Source organism: Chiloscyllium plagiosum, unplaced genomic scaffold, assembly GCF_037043375.1.
Source record: "Chiloscyllium plagiosum isolate Xiang-an unplaced genomic scaffold, Cpla_swu_hap1 HiC_scaffold_12, whole genome shotgun sequence".
In the NCBI taxonomy this organism is placed as follows: Eukaryota; Metazoa; Chordata; class Chondrichthyes; order Orectolobiformes; family Hemiscylliidae; genus Chiloscyllium; species Chiloscyllium plagiosum.
In genome coordinates, this window is record NW_028270150.1 from 84339261 (window position 1) to 84358367 (window position 19107).

The 19107-nt window shown below is 43.7% G+C and overlaps 1 protein-coding gene across 5 annotated transcripts in view; it reads left to right on the forward strand.

Moving 5' to 3' along the window:
• mid1 (midline 1) overlaps positions 1-19107 on the forward strand; it is a 375699-nt gene that overhangs the window by 195819 nt on the left and 160773 nt on the right. The window lies entirely within an intron of this gene.

Here is a 19107-nt window from a genome sequence, read left to right on the forward strand (position 1 = left end):
GTTCTATACTCTGTGGCATTCACGTTTTTGAACTTTTGACATCCTACTGTAACTGTCTTTTTTCCTCATCCAGTCCTATCCATCGCTTGACATACAGACTTCTCTCTGCTTGTTAGTCCCTTCACATTCATGGGAGCACATTGGCCTTGTACTCACACTATTACCTTTTTTTGGATGACTCCCACTGCTCTGATGTGGATTTTCCTGCAAGTCCCAGTCCACTTTGGCCAGATCATGTTTTATCGTATTAAAGTTAGCCTCTCGCACTCGCACTCGCACTCACACTCACACCTGATTTATCTCTGGTCCAATTTTGTCCATAGTTATATTTTACTGAGTTATCATCACCAATGCCACAACTATCACATTCCTGCCTTTGTTCCTCAACATTAGGTCTGGCACTGTCAGTTCTCTTGTAGGACTTGCTATGTTCTAGCTTAAAGCTCTCCTGGACTCACTTTAAGAATTTCACTCACGAAACATTTCACATTTTGTTTATTCCAGTTAATATTGGGGAAGTTGAAATCCCCTCCTATTATCACCCTATTCTTTCACAATTATCTGATATTTGCCGACTTACCTGTCATTCTATCTCACCTTGCCTGGGGACTGTATAGTACACTCCTAGCAAAATGATTTCCCCTCTTATTTTGTTCTTAAATTCTCTCCATTTGGCCTAATTTGAGGCATAGGACATAGAACACGAGAGCACAATACAGGCCCGTCGGCCCTCAATGTTGTGCAGAGCATTTATCTTGATCTAAGATCAACCTAACCTACACACCCTTCAAATTACATGTTCTAGGATATCAATCCTCCTCATTCCAGTAATTGACTCTTTGGCCAAGATTGTGACATTCACCTCGTCTCTTACACCACCATCTTGTTATAAGAGCTTTTTACAGGGGAGTATTAGTTGCCAGTCCCAACTCTCCCTCAGCCTTGTCTCCTTGATGGCAATGATGTTCTCTACTCTGCCATTTCCACAAAAGAGTTGCCGGCTGTGTTACCCTGGAGTGTTGACTCTCCAATTGCCCCAACGTGGCAGACATAGATCATTGGTCACCCAACACATCCCATTGCCATCCTTTCACACCTTGAGTCATGTGAAATGGGGCATGGGGGGGGCAGGGTGTTGGCGTTTGGGTGTTGGCTGAACCCAGACATAACCATCCCTTTCTTTGTCTGAACTTGAGAATATGGTGCTGGAAAAGCACAGCAGGTCAGGCAGCATCCAAGGAGCAGGAGAGTTGATGTTTCGGGCATAAGCCCTGGATTCTGGTCTAACTAGATCAAACCATACACTGAGCACATCGTGTATGGGAAGTCCAATAAGAAGCTATGAGCATGCAGCTTCACTGAGTTGATTTTTGCATATCCCTGACACAAGGGAAAATTGTTTTGTGTTGCGTGATTGTTGTCCTGCTGCTTACCAGTTCTGCAGATTAATGTACAAAGGATGGCAATTTTGGCATTTGCTTTTATTCTAGGCCCCTTGTTTATTGCCCATATTGAGTAGCCTTCACAATGTGATGATACCTCCCTTTTAATTTTCCCCTGAAGTCTGTGGTACGTGGCTCCTGAATTGTCAGTTTATGCTGCCAATTGCATCCCTTGAGTAAACGAGCAAAGTTCCAGCCAAGCCAGTGGTTGGAAGAGCACGCTTTTACCACGTCATCCTTAACCCAGGCAAATTTATTTTCAGATTGTGAGTCTTGAGTCAGAAAGCGGAGATGTCCATTCAGAGAGCAATGCGATTTTACAACATATAAAGATTTAATAGTTCTGCAGCTCCAGAACTATTTTGGAGGGAACAAAGAAATGTTATTGGATTGGAAAGATAATAGTTTGGAGTTTGCCTTCCAGAAGTTGGGTCAGAGCTGAGAAAAAGTTGTTTTTCAGGAATTTATTTGTGTTTGGGATGCAAATAAAATAGGTCAGGAAATATTCAATTCCCATCGTGGTTGCCTTACAGGCATCAGGAGCATTCCACATAATTATCCAGTGCTAACTCATAAATGACCAGGTTCAATGAATTAAATTTCACAATTTGTCAATGTGGGATTTGAACCTGTTGCAGCAGAGCCACTGAGCTGACCCCCTAAACGTTTGTATGTGGATTGAGTCCCTGAAGAAATTTGCTTGTGAACTCTCATGACTTTTCTAAATACAATCTGTTCTTCTAATTTTTTTTAAAAAATCACTTATCCCATGTTTGTGCTTGGCAGGATCACAATGGATAATAAATAATCATTTCATCAATTTGTATATTGAACCAAAGCAGAACTATGTTGTGATCTGCAGAATGCTGAGAGAGATGCTGAAACCGTAAAGGGCTTTGGATAAGACTAATCACTATCCCTCATAAACCCTTCTTTACATCAGTAGATCTCGACTTAAGATTCTCTGTTAAAATAGAAATTAATTATACAGTCATAGAGATGTACAGCATGGAAACAGACCCTTCGGTCCAACCCATCCATGCCGACTAGATTTCCCAACCTGATCTAGTCCCACCTGCCAGCACTTGGCCCATATCCCTCCAAACCCTTCCTATTCATATACTCATCCAAATGCCTCTTAAATGTTGCAATTGTACCAGCCTCCACCACTTCTTCTGGCAGCTCATTCCATACACGTACCACCCTCTGAGTGAACAAGTTGACCTCTAGGTCTCTTTTATATTTTTCCCCTCTCACCCTAAACCTTTGCCCTCTAGTTCTGGACTCCCCGACCCCAGGGAAAAGACTTTGTCTGTTTATCCTATCCATGCCCCTCATAATTTTGTAAACCTCTATAAAGTCACCCCTCACCCTCCGACACTCCAGGGAAAACAGCCCCAGCCTGTTCAGCCTCTCCCTATAGCTCAAATCCTCCAACCCTGGCAACAACCATTGTAAATCTTTTCTGAACCCTTTCAAGTTTCACAACATCTTTCCGACAGTGGCCTAACCAATGTCCTGTACAGCTGCAACATGACCTCCCAACTCCTGTACTCAATACTCTGACCAACAAAGGAAAGCATACCAAACGCCACCTTCACTATCCTATCTACCTGCGACTCCACTTTCAGGAAGCTATGAATCTGCACTCCAAGGACTCTTTGTTCAGCAACACTCCCTAGGACCTTACCATTAAGTGTATAAATCCTGCTAAGATTTGCTTTCCCAAAATGCAGCACCTCACATTTATCTGAATTAAACTCCATCTGTCACTTCTCAGCCCATTGGCCCATCTGGTTAAGATACTGTTGTAATCTGAGGTAACCCTCTTCGCTGTCCACTACACCTCCAATTTTGGTGTCATCTGCAAATTTACTAACTATACCTCTTATGCTCGCATTCAAATCATTTCTATAAATGACGAAAAGTAGTGGACCCAGCACCGATCCTTGTGGCATTCCATTGGTCACAGGCCTCTGGTCTGAAAAACAACCCTCCACCACCACCACCCTCTGTCTTCTACCTGTGAGGTAAAAACAATGACTGCAGATGCTGGAAACCAGATTCTGGATCAGTGGTGCTGGAAGAGTCTTTTCCCTGGGGTCGGGGAGTCCAGAACTAGAGGGCAAAGGTTTAGGGTGAGAGGGGAAAGATATAAAAGAGACCTAGGGGGCAACTTGTTCACTCAGAGGGTGGTACGTGTATGGAATGAGCTGCCAGAAGAAGTGGTGGAGGCTTCTACCTTTGAGTCAGTTCTGTATCTAAATGGCTAGTTCTCCCTGTATTCTGTGATTGTTTAGATATTGCTTTTTTAAAATTCATTCATGCGATAAAGGTGTCGCTGGCTAGGCCAGCAGTGATTGCTCTTTGGTCAGTTAAGAGTCAACCACATTCCTGTGGGTCTGGAGTCACATGAAGGCCAATCCAGGCAAGGATGGCATATTAGATTAGATTAGATTACAGTGTGGAAACAGGCCCTTCGGCCCAACAAGTCCACACCGACCCGCCGAAGCGAAACCCACCCATACCCCTACATTTACCCCTTACCTAACACTATGGGCAGTTTAGTATGGCCAATTCACCTGACCCTGCACATCTTTGGACTGTGGGAGGAAACCGGAGCACCCGGAGGAAACCCACGCAGACACGGGGAGAACGTGCAAACTCCACACAGTCAGTCGCCTGAGGCGGGAATTGAACCCGGATCTCTGGCGCTGTGAGGCAGCAGTGCTAACCACTGTGCCACCGTGCCGCCCACCGACATGGCAGTTTCCTTCCCTAAAGGACTTAAGTGAGCCAGATGGGTGTTTTCCCTGACAATCAGCAACAGGTTCGTGGTCATCATTAGATTTTTAATTCCACATTTTTAATTGAATTCAAATTCTACCATCTGCCATGGCAGGATTCGAACCCAGGTCTCTGGAGTAACAGTTCAGCGATAATATCGCCAGGCCATCACTTCCCCTGTTTGCAACTGGTCCATACGTAATGAGAAAGGAAAAGGTGATCAAGGGTAGCAAATGTTGTAATGATGGGTCTGAGAAGCTTTAGGTGGATTTCTGTCCACGAATCGATCTTAACACTATTATTCTAGATTCACAGAATTGCTATGTTACAAAAAGTGGCTATTCAGCCTATCAGGTCTGCACTAGCTCTCTGAACATTTTAACGTTGTGACGAAGCAAGCTGTTTCTGTTTAACCATCCATTGCCCTCCTAATACAGTGCAGCACGATCCGGACCCTAACTACTCACTGTTCTTGCCTCACCCCCACTTCTTTTGCAAAACGCTTTAAAACTATGTTCTCTGACTTTTGATCTGTTTGCAATTGAGAACAGTTTTTCCCGATCTACTCCTGTCCGAACCCTTCATGATTCCATAAGCTTCAGTTGAAACTCTGTTCAGCCTTATTCTTTCCAAGGAAAATAATCCCAACTTTTCTAAATCTTTCCTCATAACGGAGGTTTCCTATTCCAGAACCATTCTTATAAACCTCTGAGTTCCTCCAATGTGTTCATGTCTTGCCTATATTATAGCAGCCAGTTACTGGGGAATGATGTCCACACAAGGTCTTCAGCTGAAGATAAGCTCACTCCACTGTACTGTACAGGAGCTACCACATAGTGAGTTAGTTGATGCTTAATTACATCAAAAATTTCATTCTCAGTGCAACAAGGTCAGCAGTGGGGATGCTCACGGATGATTGCACAATTTTCAGCACAATTCGTGATGCTACATTCAAATGCAACAAGGTCTGGATAATATCACACCACACAAATGCCAGGTTATGTCCATCACCAATAAATAATCTAACCACTGCCCCTTGATAGTCAATGATGTTACCATCACTGAATCCCCCCACTATTAAGATCCTGGGGATTACTATTGACCAGAAACTCAACTGGACTCAAAAACCTCATTTTGGCTACAAGAACAGGTCAGAGGCTAGGAATACTGTGGTAAGTAATTAACGTCCTGACTCTCCAAAACTTTTCCACTATCTACAAGGCACATGTGATGGAATACTCCCAATTGCCTGGATGGATACAGCTCCAATAACAATCAAAATGCAGCCCACTTGGTTGGCAACATATCCACAAGCATCCATTCCCTCCTCCACTGACATTCAGTTCACATTGCTGCTGCTGCTACTACCTACAAGATGCACTGCAGAAATTCATCAAAGATCCTCAGACAGTACCTTCCAAACACACGACCACTTCTATCTAGAAGGACCAGGGCAGCAGGAACATAGGAACACCATCACCTGCAAGTTCCCCTCCCAGCCCCCAACCAGGCATCCCAGCTCAGAGGTAATGACACTATCACTAAACCCCAAAAGTCCTGGTCAGGCCACTTTTAGAGTATTTTGCCTGGTTTTGGGCCCATATCTCAGGAAGGATGTACCGTCCCTGTGTTCAGAGGAAATTGATGAGAATGGTCCCAGGGATGAATAGCTTAACGTATGAGGAACGTTTGAGGACTTAAGCAGATTTAAGGGGAATGAGAGGATTGCTACTTGTCTAGGGTTGAAGTCACTAGACTGTTTTCAGGATCAGTCAAATGATACTAAGCTCAATTTCTGACTAAAGTGGGATTATTAGCACAGACTCGCTAGACTTCAGCTCAGGAACAACCAGCTTCCAGATCAGAGTGTTGTCGCTCAGTGATGTAATTTTAATATGCTGTCAGTTGTGGCGAATCACTTACAGTTTTCACCGCAAGCAACTTGTCAGGAGTAGACTTCCAAATTTAAAAATCCCAAGAAGAATGTTAATTGCTGGAAGCGCAGCGGGATGCTACCCCAAGCCTATCATCTTGGAATACCATCACCCCACATCCACCCTCTATAACATAATAACTTCCTTGCCCCCTAGGCAGGGAGCTACTTACAGACAGCAGTGATGGAGGTATGTTGAATTAGGTTCAGGCACAATTATATCATAAATAAAGTACAAACCAAAAACAAAATACCATCAGCAATGTTTGGAACGAGCAAGAATATTATTTTAAGAATAAATTTTAAATTTCATTGCAGCATTACTCTAGCCTTTAACACCTGTGAAACTAAAACTAACTTTTACATGTAATCTTTTGATACATGAATGTAACAGCCAAGAGAGGATGTCCGTTTATTCTCAAATTCTTATCTTTGTGCAAACTGTTCTTGGAAGGATATTGCTTTTGATTAGATTCTCTGAAAGCAATCCTAGAGAACAGTAAGTCCTCAATAAACAATGTTGTTGCATTCCTGAGATGCGTGACTTGAAATGAAATAATATTGAGCAAATTTAGAGTTTCCGTTGCAACTAATGTGATCATTATAGGTTAGTTCTTCAGACGGTTTGGCAATAGACCAAGAGCATTAAACTGAGTTGAAATACTGTCCATTCCTAAATTCCTACATTAATAAATGAAGCAACTGTTGACATTATAATTAAAAAAAATAATGTTAATCAGAAATTTGAATAAGGACATGAATAGGAAAGGTTTGAAGAAGTATGAGCCAGGAGCAGGCAGGGGGACTAATTTAGTTTGGGATTATGTTCAGCATGGACTGGATGGACCAAAGGGACTGCTTCCGTGCTGTATGACTCTATAACTATGTAAGGAAAAGAAGTTGCATTACTGAGTACCGTTCATGTCTTCATAACATTCTAAAGTGTTTGACAATCTGTTAAGTATGGTTTAAGTGCAGTCCCTTTTGTAATGTGGGAAAAGCAGCAACAGATTTGTTGCAAAGCAAGCTCTCACTGGCAATAATAACAATAAATGACCAATCTGTTGTAGTAACATTGGTTGAGGGAGATATAATCGCCAGGACAAAAGAGGGATCTCCTCTGTTTTCGTGCACATAGTTCCACAGGATCTTTTACTCCAGCTGAGAGGACTGCCTCTGTGTAGTCCCGCCACACGCCAAAGGCATTGACAGGATGGTGTCCTGAGCTCACTGGAATGGAGCTTGATCTTTTGACGTTGAGGTGAGAGTTGAATTGAATCAAATTGAATTGAATTTGTTGTCACGTGTACCGAGGCACAGTGAAAAGCTTTGTCTTGCGAGCAATACAAGCCATCACATAGTTAAATAACATAGCTAAGTAAATAATAGGCAAACAGCGGCAAAAACAAAACACAGGTACAGGAGAATGTTAAGAGTTTGAGAGTCCATTCAGTGGTCTGCCAGAGTAATACCAATGTTACTGTTCTGAGAAAAAATGAAATGCATCTTCTGTTGAAACCATTCCTTATACTTTCAATCCACTTCCTAACAATAGATGGTTATATGGATTATTTAAAAAATGTAAATTACTAATAGGAATTCATGGACGGTATCATGGATTGTTTGAGATGTACAGCAGGCTGCTACCTTTCCAGTTATTGGATTTGAATAGGATGTAGTGATGCCTGTTAGTTGCTGTTTCACCCGTGCAACAGAGATTTTGAATAGTTTGTTGACCATTTCCACCAGCAGCCAAAACTTTAACATTGTATGTTGAAGCAATAATTGAAAACAGAGCAAATTTTGTTGGCCATTAAAGCTTAATTTAGCAATTGAATTGCAAACACTTTTTAGGCCAATGAAAGGCTGAAATAACTTACATTTAATCTAGTCCAGTAGTTTTGGGTTTTAAAAAAAAAAACGCCTTCAGCTTTAAACATAGCATTAACACTGAGGCTAGAAGATATAGAAGCAGAACTAGACCATTCGGCCCATTGAGTCTGCTCTGCCATTCGATCATGGCTCAAACCCAATCTCCTGCCTTCTCCCTGTAACCTTTGGTCCCCTTAATAAGCAAGAACCTTTCTATCTCTGCCTTAAATATGCACAACACCAGGTTATAGTCCAAAAGGTTTATTTGGAAGCACTAGCTTTTGGAGAGCTGCTCCTTCATCGCTTCCAATTAAACCTGTTGGGCTATAACCTGGTGTTGTGTGATTTTTAACCTCGCCCAGCCCAGTCCAACACCGGCTCCTCCACATTTTAAATATACTCAATAAGTTGGCCTGCACAGCCCTGTGCAGCAATGATTTCCTCAGGCTGAAGTAATTCCTCTTCATCTCGATTCTAAAGTGTCGTCTCTCCACTCTGAGGCTGTGCCCTCTGGTCAGTCTCTCCTACTGGTGGAAACAGTTTCTCCATGTCCACTCTATCCGGGCCTCTCAGTATCCTGTAACCCCCCCCTCCCCACATTCCCCCCCCCCCCGGTCCTCCAAAGCTCGATGGAGTACAGACCCAGAGTCCTCAACAGCTCCTTATATGACAAGTCCTTCATCCACCAGTATCATTCTTTTAAATCTCCTCTGGACTCCCTCCAGCATCAGCACATCCTCCTTTAGATACAAGGCCAAAGCACTGCTCACAATATTCCAAATGCAGTCTAACTAGGGCCTCAGTAGTACATCAGCAGGCCATGCTAAATTGTCCCATAGCTGCATTAGTAGGGATAAATGTAGGGTTGGAGAAATGGGTCTGGGTGGGTTTCTCTTTGGAGGGTTGGTGTGGATTTGTTGGGCTGAAGAGCCTGTTTCCACACTGTAGGGATTCTAATCTAATCTAATCCCTGCTGTTGTATTCTAGCCCTCTTGACGTGAATGCTAACATTGCAGTTTCCTTCCTAACTACCAACTCAACCTGCAGGTTAACATTTAAGAATCCTGAACTGGGACTCCCAAGTCCCTTTTGTAGTTCAGATTTCCGAAGCCTTTCCCCATTTAGAAAGCAGTCTACGCCTCTATTCTTCCTGCTTGAGTGCATAACCTCACACTTTCCCATCTTGTATTCCACCTGCCACTTCTTTCTCCTCTCTCCTAGCCTGTCCAAGTCCTTCCGCAGCCTCCCCACTTCCTGAATATTACCCATCCCTCCACCTATCTTTGTATCATTTGTAAACTTAGCAACAATGTTCTCGGTTCCTTTTGTCCAGATTGTTAATGTGTAAGCTTTTGATTCCAGGAGTATTACAGATAATCTGAAATTCAAGTATTTCTGCACCAGCCATGAGATCTTGTGGGAGTGGACAGGATTACTGGTTCAATTATCTGCATTGGAGATTGAACTAATTACTTTCTGAACGAGGAGTGTGATTAGTAGGTTCACAGCCAAGGCTGACACTGGCCCACTGCTTTCCAAATTGCCAATATTTTAAAAATCTTGGTGCTTCGATAATGAGGGCATTTTAAAAAAAAGGCATTAGCACTGAGGACTGCTTCCACCCGTGAGACAACTGCATTTAAACCAAATCCTTCCAAAACCCCAGGTTTGCCAAATTCAAATTGGAGAAAGTGGTGAATGAGAAATATAAGCATTCGGATATGTGTAAGGGATTAGTGCCTGGGCCGCCTTAGACCTATAGAGACTAGTGTGGATTAAGTGTCCTGACTATCTTTATATATTCACAGATAGAGCCCTACATGAATACACATAGACAAAATCCAGCAACAAATGGTACCTGAATGAAAATGTATCTGACTGCATTACCTTTGTTGCTTGTATAAATGGGACTATTCAACTGCACAGACCAGCTTTGCTACTCCATTAGGCTGCACACTCAGGTCTTGACCTATTGACAAAGTGACATTTCCAGCCGATGCACAGTGGATGGAGTCTATGCTTTAATTCAGCCGACTGTCTCGGTCTCCCTTGCCCGTGATGATCAAAGAGCACCGTTTGTTTACAGTGCTGGGCCAGAACAAAGCTTTGAGGAAACTTCTTCGGACTGAGAAGGCATGCTTCGAGGCTATTGGGGGTTGGTGTGTGAAATTTGGATTTCAAGGGTCTGTTAGTGCCTTTTTGAGAAGGTTTTGTGTCGATGGGCCTGGGTTTGACACGTTCAGTTAGGGTACTGCAATGTGGCAGGATGGTGAATGAAATGAATGATGTGTGCACAGAAAACTTTCTGCCATTTCACAGCACATAACAATGTCCATTTGAAAACAAAAACACTAAGGCTAGGAGTTCTGAAGTTTTTATTTGTTGACGATATCAAAAAGAAATTCTTCCAAGCTTGTTTGGATTAATAGTCAAATCTGTTTCAAGGCATATTCTCATTGTGAAAAGTGCTGAAAAATATTTATACCTCAAAGCATCGCTGAAAACAGATAATTGATCATTGTTTCATTGCTGGGGTGTGCCGGGCACACATTGGCTGCCACTTTTTCTGCAATACATCCGTAATTACTTTGTTCAGGAGTAGTTAATATGCTGTAAAGTGTTTTGGGACATCCTGAGATTGTGAAAGGCATGGTGGAAAATGCAAAATCTTTAACTTCATGCTGAATCCAATAACTCTTCTTTCACAAAATACTGCAATGCGGTAATGTAAATGCAATACTAAATTGTTCTTTGGCGCAGGACAGCTCTGTGACTCAATGGAATCTGATATATTGTGGTTTCCTATATGATACTCCGCATATCTTGTATCCCAGAGTTGGCTGCTCATTCAGTCGGATATCTTGAAGTTTATTAACCGATGTATTTACGCGACTAAAGTACAAAATCACAGGCCTGTACACATTGGATTGTATATTTTGCTGCTGCTACTCTACATAGACTGAAGACCCCCTCCTGACTCCATGACGGAGAGGTGGGTACCTTTTTTTTTATATACCGGAGCATCACATGTCATGATGTCATGGAAGTGTTGTAAAAAGTACAAACATCCAGTCTGGCATCACAACAGATTCACTCGTTCTCCTGAAATGAAATAGCTTTCAATCGGAGTCACTGAAACCTGGGGTGGAGGGGGCAGATTTTAACCATCAGTGGGTAGGGCAAGCAAGCACTCTGCCCGTCCATCGTCTGAAAGGTGAGGGCTCTTACAGAATGGAGTCTGTGCATACTGCATTGCTAAAGTGCCCCAAGGCAATGCTGCCCACTTATCTGAAATGCACTTACCTTTAAAATAATAGGAATGTGGTCCCTCAGCCATGAAATATATCTTCTGGCTTCCATTTTAACATCCAGATCAGACCCCTCGAGGTTCCTTATGTTGTATATTTCCTTGTTCTGATTGACAGTGGGGCTTGAGCACATTGGGATAAGGTCCAAAATCTCCACAGAGCTGATTTGTAATGGTTAAAAGTCAGAAGAACAGCTACCACATTCAGGATTCCAATGTTATTTTGCACAGTTGAGGTTTTGATTATTGTAAGTTGAAAATAATCATTTCCCTCTGCTAATGTTATGCTTAGTTATCATTTAGTCAGATGTTATTATTTAATTCCTTTCATTGCTCTGTCTTCCCCTGACATTTACAAGCTCATCTGCTGCCTGCTAACCTTGGCACCTCATCAGAATCGCCAGTCTTCCTGTGGGAGTTGAGGTATCGCAGCTGATCCACTGGCAAGGCCATGGTTATACTGACAAACCCATCCTATTCCATCCAACTTTCCAGTCGGAGTTTGAGATTGGAAAACATGGCCAGCTATCCTCTTTATACTCCCTGTGATCTGGATGACTGCTGCTGCATAAACCGGTCTGAACAAGGGAGGGCTAATGCGGTGAAAAGCAGGGGTTGACCCTCCGATACAGCACGATGCTTGGTTTGGTACACAATAAGGGACTTGGGCCTCAGGGACACACACAGACTGGACCAGGTTACATCTCCAGGCTCTTTGTTTGTTCTCACAGCGGTCGTACACTCTGATCCCACCGGATGCCTGCCTTGCCCTCCGGCACCTTGCCCACTCAGCCAGAGGTACCAGCCTCTTAATGCCCGTTGTGTTGGCTCGCACTTCCTTTGTGTCTGCTGTCACAAGGTTGTCAGCAGACTTTGTTCAATTCAAGGGAGGCAGCCACTGCTCAGAGGTTCCTAGCACAGTAAGGTGAGGTCAGACTCTGCAACCGATCAAGGGGTTTGGACACGGTTGGCCAGTCGGTCAGGATGTTCTCCACATAAAGGATGAAGAACTGAATCTCAAGAGCTCACCTCCTATCTTGATTCTTTCTCCCCTACCAGACTGGGGGCGATGGTATTTCCCTCCTGGAATGGGTGACAGGTGGGTATTGAGGGAGATGAATGGGTAGTACAGCTGTTACTATTGGTGGTAGGTGGTGAGGTGCTCGTAGTGAGTGAGTAGGCAGCATAGAGGGCATGCAGGGTTAGTGGGGTTGGAGTGGCAAGTGGAAAAGTAGGGCAGGGGTTAAAGGAAGTGTGTTAGGTAAGATCCAGCGAGAACTTTCAGTGGGCCTCATGACTGGATTCTCTCCAAAAGAAACCCATCCAAACTGGCACTTTGGCAAAAATACATAAGATTCAACCCTTGGGAACTGCCAGATAAGAAGCAATCGATGTCCAACAAGTTCACACTCTACCATTCTGATAGTCACGTGATCGAACATGATGATGGAATTGCTGACTCCTCATTGCAATCCACCTCTATTAATTAGACCCAGGCACGATTTGAGGAGAACTTCATTGTTGGCGATCGTTACCTGAGAATCTGAACAAAGTCATTCACTTCCCCTGAATACGCCATGCCTTAAAGCACTCTGAACCAAATTATAAAATGCCCTTTTTTTCTGAAAGAGGGTTTATATTTGGCTTAATCAGACCTAGTTGCCTCCACTGTTTTTCTAGGTACCTTTTGCTTCAATCACGCACTCACTGACCCATTCCCCTTGGGTTGGAGTGGGGGAGGCGAAATGGAAGTTGGAACGGGACTCCAGTCCATGCTGATACTGTTTTCACAGTGGCTAATTTCATAAATGGAATTTGGTGTTAGGTGGACAACATCAGGCCCCAGAATTAGCACTTGAAATGGGTGGTACAATGATTGGTGCTGCAACCTCACAGCACCAGAGTCCTGGGTTCAATTCTGGCCTTGGGTGACTATCTATGTGGAGTTTGCACGTTCTCCCTGTCTGTGGGTGGATTTTTGCCCAATGCACTGGTTTCCTCCCACAGTCCAAAGATGTGCAGGTTAGGTAAATTGGCCATGCCAACTAATAAAACGCCATGTTATGGGTGTGGAGTGGGTTTGGGTGGGATGCTCTTCTGACAGCTGATATAGTATCAATGGGCTGAATGGCCTCTTCCCACACTACAGGGATTCTGAGGAAAGGCCCCTACTTGTTTAAGTCTGGGAGGTCTCCCATGGCTGAAATACCTTTGGCTAAAACCAAGGAAATTATTAGAAATTTGTCAATCGGGCCTCAGGATTCCCTATTATCCCCAAGTCTGTTGAATAAAACTGGGGGCAAGAAATGCTGTAGAGCTAATGAGGTACCATGTTTTGTATGTAGCAGTAAGGAAGCGAACAGAATATGTAGCCTCATCCATCGACAATCTCCCATTTCCATTCCTTATATTTTATTGGAAACATATGGAACTTCAAAGAAAATGCTGTGAAAGTAACATTTTGACATTATTTTGCCATTCACACCCACTGTTTCTAAATGTCGCTGTGGTTTAATTCTCTGTTTGCTTACGGCCATTTCCCAAAGATTAATCTTTAATTCTTGAATGATTCTGAAAGGCTGTCAACCACGAATTGCACATTCTGCTGTGTTTGGCAGAAAGAGAGAATGAGGGCAAAATATGACCTGAGAATTTTATTTCTTAAATTGGAACTTTGTCTCCTCAAATATAAATGTAGATTGAGATGCTCTGGTCAACAATGCCCTGGTCTGGGCTGCCAAGATGTGCATTTGTCATGACTGAATGTTGAACTTGGACAGAGTCTGATTAATTCATGAAACTCTGTGCTAAAACAATGTGCTGTCACTTTTAATTTTCCATCAGCAGTCTATTTGTGGAAACAATATTTAGGTACTGTCAGCTTAGCTAAGGTGGCTTTCAGCAAGCAAGTTTAGGTCTAACATTTAGCTCTCCAGAGGACCTGTGTTCTCTGCTGTTTTTTTGATTCACTCATGGGATGTGGGCATCGCTGGCTGGACCAGAATTTATTGACCATCCCCAGTTGCCCTTGAGAAGGTGGTGGTGAGCTACTTTCTTTGAATCTCTCCTGTCCATGTGCTGTAGATAGACCCATTAATGTCATTAGGGAGAGAATTCCAGGACTTTAACCCAACGACCATGAATGAACGCTGATATATTTACAAATCAGGATAGTGAGTGGCTTGGAGGGAACTTGAAAATGTTGGTGTTCTCATGTATCTGCTGCCTTTGTCCTTCTAGATGGAAATAGTCACGAGTTTGGTAGTTATGTCTAAGGATTTTTGGTGAATTTCTGCTGTGCTTCTTATGGATAGTACACACTGCTGCTACTAAGCATCAGTGGAGGATGGAGTGGATGTTTGTGGATGTGGCACTAATCAAACAGGCTGCTTCGTCCAGGATGGTGTCAAGCTTTTGTGAGTGTTGCTGAAGGTGCACACATCCAGGCAAGTGGGGAGTATTCCATCCCACTCTTAGTAGATGGTGAACATGCTTTATAGAGTCAGAGGGTGAGTTAATCACTGCAGTATTCCTAGCCTCTGACTTGCTCTTGTAGCCACTGTGTTTGTGGTGAGTCCAGTTAAGGTTTGATCAATGATAATCCCTAGGAGTGTTGATAGTGGGGGGGGGGGGGGGTTCAATGATGATAACGTCATTGAATGTCAAGGGGCAGTGGTTAGATCCTCTCTGAGACGAGATGGCCATTACATGGTATTTGTGTGGTGTGAACATTACTTGCCACTTGTCAGCCCATACCTGAATATTGTTGCATTTGAACACAGACTGCTTCAATATCTGAGGAGTCGCAAATGGAGCTGAACGTTGTGTGGAGCTGAACATCAGTGAATATCCCTATTTCTGACCTCGTGATGAAGGGAAAGTTATTGATGAAGCCGCTGAAGATGGTTGGGCCTAGGACACTTCCCTGAGGAACTCCTGCAGAGTTCTGGAGCTAAAATGATTGACCACCAACAACCACAGCCATCTTCCTATGTGCCAAGTATGACTCCAACCAGCAGAGAGTTTGCCCCCAGATTCCCATTGATTCCAGTTTTGCTCGGATTCCTTGATGACACACTCTGTTGAATGCAGCCTTGATGTCAAGGGCTGTCACTTTCACCTCATCACTGGAATTCAGCTCTTTTGTCCATATTAGAACCAAGGCTGTAATGAGGTCAGGAACTGAGTGGCCTTGGCAGAACCCAAACTAGGCTGTATAAGGTAATGGTTCTGAAGGAGTTAATGTTCACCTTACACTGGCTCCATCCATTCTGCTGGTGTCTCACTGTCTGTGGGCAGAAATGTGGAGCTCTACTGGAGCTTGTGAAGGGAGTAAATGTATCTGTACCAGCTCCATAAAGTCCCAGTCATTGTGCCTGACGAAATGCAGTTATTCTCATTGCTATCATGCTGTAAACCTTCTTGTTATTCAAGAACAGCACCTCTCTTGTGTTTACTCTGCAGTGGTGCATCATCCAGCACTGATCACAAAGGAGGATTAGTAGCAGTGAATGACCTTAAACAACTCTTACCCTGCACTGCCTACTAGACTAGGTGCCTACAGTGATTATGAAGGAGATACCATATTCTTGACTGTGACTGTGTTCTAAAATAATAAATCCATATCTCATTGCAATTCGTCCTGGACAGGAATTACACAAAATATGAAATTATTAGTGGCAGGCAGCATGGGTTTGTGCAGAGGAGGTTGCGTCTCTCAACTTTGAGGTTTTTGTTTTGAGGAAGTGATAAAGATGTTTGAGGGCAGGGTCGTGGATGTTGACTACATGGACTTTATCAAAACATTTTGATGAAGTTCCTCATGGTGTATCGATATAGAAGGTGCAGTCATACGAGATCTGCAGTGAGCTGGTAAAATGGATACATAACCTGGTTTAGTCATCGAAGGCAGAGTAGCAGTGAAAGGGTGTTTTTCAGATTGGAGGTGTGTGACCAATGGTGTTTAGCAGGGATCAGTGCTGGGACCTCTGTTGCTTGTGATGCATATGAACGATTTGAAAGTGCCCTGATTAGGTGCCCTGATTTGTAAGGTTGCAGATGACACAAAGATTGGGTGGGAGCTACAGATAGTGAGGAGGATTGCCAGAGAATGCCGCAGGAGAAAAATAGGCTGGGGACTTGGGCAGAGAAATAGCAGATAGAATTCAATCTGAACAAATGCAAAGTGTTGCGTTTTTGAAGGACTAATGCAGGAGGGAAGTATACAGTCAATGTCAGAACCCTTTAGAAGTATCGACAAATGGAAGGGTCGAGATACACAGGTCCAAAGTTCCTTGAAAGTGGCAACGCAAGTGGATAAAGAGGTCAAGAAGGCATGCTTGCCTTCATCCAGCGGGACATAGAATATATAAATTTGGTGAGTAATGTTGCAGCTGTATAGAACTTTATTATGGCCATATTTGGAATATTGTGTACAGTTCTGGTCACCACACTACCAGAAGGATATTGAGGCTTTGGAGAAGGTACAGAAACAGTTTACCAGGATGTTGCCTGGTTTGGAGGGTGATTGAGGCGAGATTGGATAAACTTGGTTTGTTTTCACTTGAATGTTGAAGGATGAGGAGCGACCTGATGAAAGTTTACAAAATTTATGAGAGGCATGGACAGAATGAATAGTCAGAGTCTTTTTCCTAGGGAAGAAATGTCAATTACTAGGGGGAATAGGTTTCAGGTAAAATGGGAGAAGTTTAGAGGATGAGAGGAAATTTTTTTTTAAGGGGGTGTTAAATGCCCAGAATGAATTCCTGGTGGTGGAGTCAGATACAATACCAAGGTTTAAGAGGCATCTTGATGGGTATTTAAATAGGAAGGGAATAAAGGGATATGCACAGCATAGAGGCAAAAGTTTTTAGTTTAGAAAGATGTCACTTGTCAATGCAAGCTTTGGGGGCCAAAGGGTCTGTTTGTGTGCTGTACTTTTTTTTTTGTTCCTTAACGCAAATTGGCTGTTAGGTTATTTTGGGTCTTAGTTGAGAGATGAACATTGGCCAAGAAGCTGGAAGCCTTCCATTGTGGGACATCTGGGGGACACCCGCACACAAACCAACCCGACCGCCCTTTGGCTGACCACTTCAACTCCCCCTCCCATTCTGCCAAGGACATGCAAGTCCTGGGCCGCCTCCATCACCAAATCCAAGCCACCCGACCCTGGAGGAAGAACGCCTCACCTTCCACCTTGGGACTCTCCAACCATACAGCATTAACATCGACTTCATCAATTTCCCCATTGCCACCTCATCCCAGATCCAGCCCTCCAACTTGGCACCGCCCTCTTGAACTGTCCCACCTGTCCATCTTCCTTCCCACCAATGCGTTCCACCCTTCCCTCCGACCTATCACCATCACCTCCCCACCTTCATCTACCTATCGCATTCCCAGCTACCTTCCCACCCCCCCAACCCGCTTTATTATCTCTCAGCCCCATTTCCCTCTCACATTCTTGATGAAGAGCTGATGCCCAAAACGTCAAATCTCCTCCTCGGATGCTGCCTGACCGGCTGTGCTTTTCCAACGCCACACTTTTCTACTCTGACTCCCCAGCATCAGCAGTCCCCACTTTCTCTCCTTGTGGAATAGTGTCAAGGAAACTTTTCTCTGTACACTGGATAAAGCCTTGTTTTAATGTCTAGGACTGGCGGGTTGTACGTCAGAGTGTTGCACACCATTGGCCTGGAGATGAATGCACTGTTTTTAGAGTGGGATTTGAACCCACAAATCTCTGGACTCAAATGAGATTGGTACATGGGCTTCACTTGAGTAACTGCTAATGGCCTGTCCCACCTCCACAGGCAGGTGGATAATGTATCAGGGTTGAAACTTTATTGCTGGAACAGCACAGCAGGTCAGGCAGCATCCAGGGAACAGGAGATTCGACGTTTCGGGCACAGGCCCTTCTTCAGGCCTGTGCCCGAAACGTCGAATCTCCTGTTCCCTGGATGCTGCCTGACCTGCTGTGCTGTTCCAGCAATAAAGTTTCAACTTTGATCTCCAGCATCTGCAGACCTCACTTTCTCCTCGGATAATGTATCAGTCAGAGGTAGGGGGTTGACTAGTCACTGTCATGAAGAGCTAAGAGGAGCACTCCAGTTCTATCTCTGTGGAGCTTATGAACTGGTTGTCCAGTTATAATTTTACATTTTGTTCAGTGTTACTAGGCCTAAACTAGGCTTCAAAAGCTGCTCACCCAAACAGGGTTTGAATGATCTGTTTCTGTTCTTCCCGATGACTATCGGGATGCTGAACTGGGGCTGCATATCTGTATAAGGGATGGTGATCTTTGCCCTTTCTTGTTTGCAATCACTGAGGCAGAAGGGGAGGCTCCTGTTGGCAGTGGTTCAGGTTCTTGTTCTCTGCCAATAGAGGATTAAAACAGTCGATCGTAAGCAGTTGAATTGCAGGAACTCGCTCTCTTGCTTTCACATCTTTTTTTGTTTATTAGTTATCTGGTTATATTTTTTAAAAATCCAAGATGTGGAGTGCCCCTGTGTTCGGCAGGAAGGTTTGAAGACAGGAGGTCATGTGATAGAACCTCCAGAGATGTACCCAACCTGAATTGCCCCTCCTACATTAACCGATGTACAAATGGCACAGCTTTCAGTCCAGCCTAACGACTTTACTCTGACCAATGGACTGAAGGGCTGTGAAAGTTTGATGGGGATGAAATTCCTGTCTTTAATTTAACACAGATCTAAAGCCACGGAAACACTTCTCTGCTCTGCTATTTTTTTTCTCTCTCGGCTAAAATG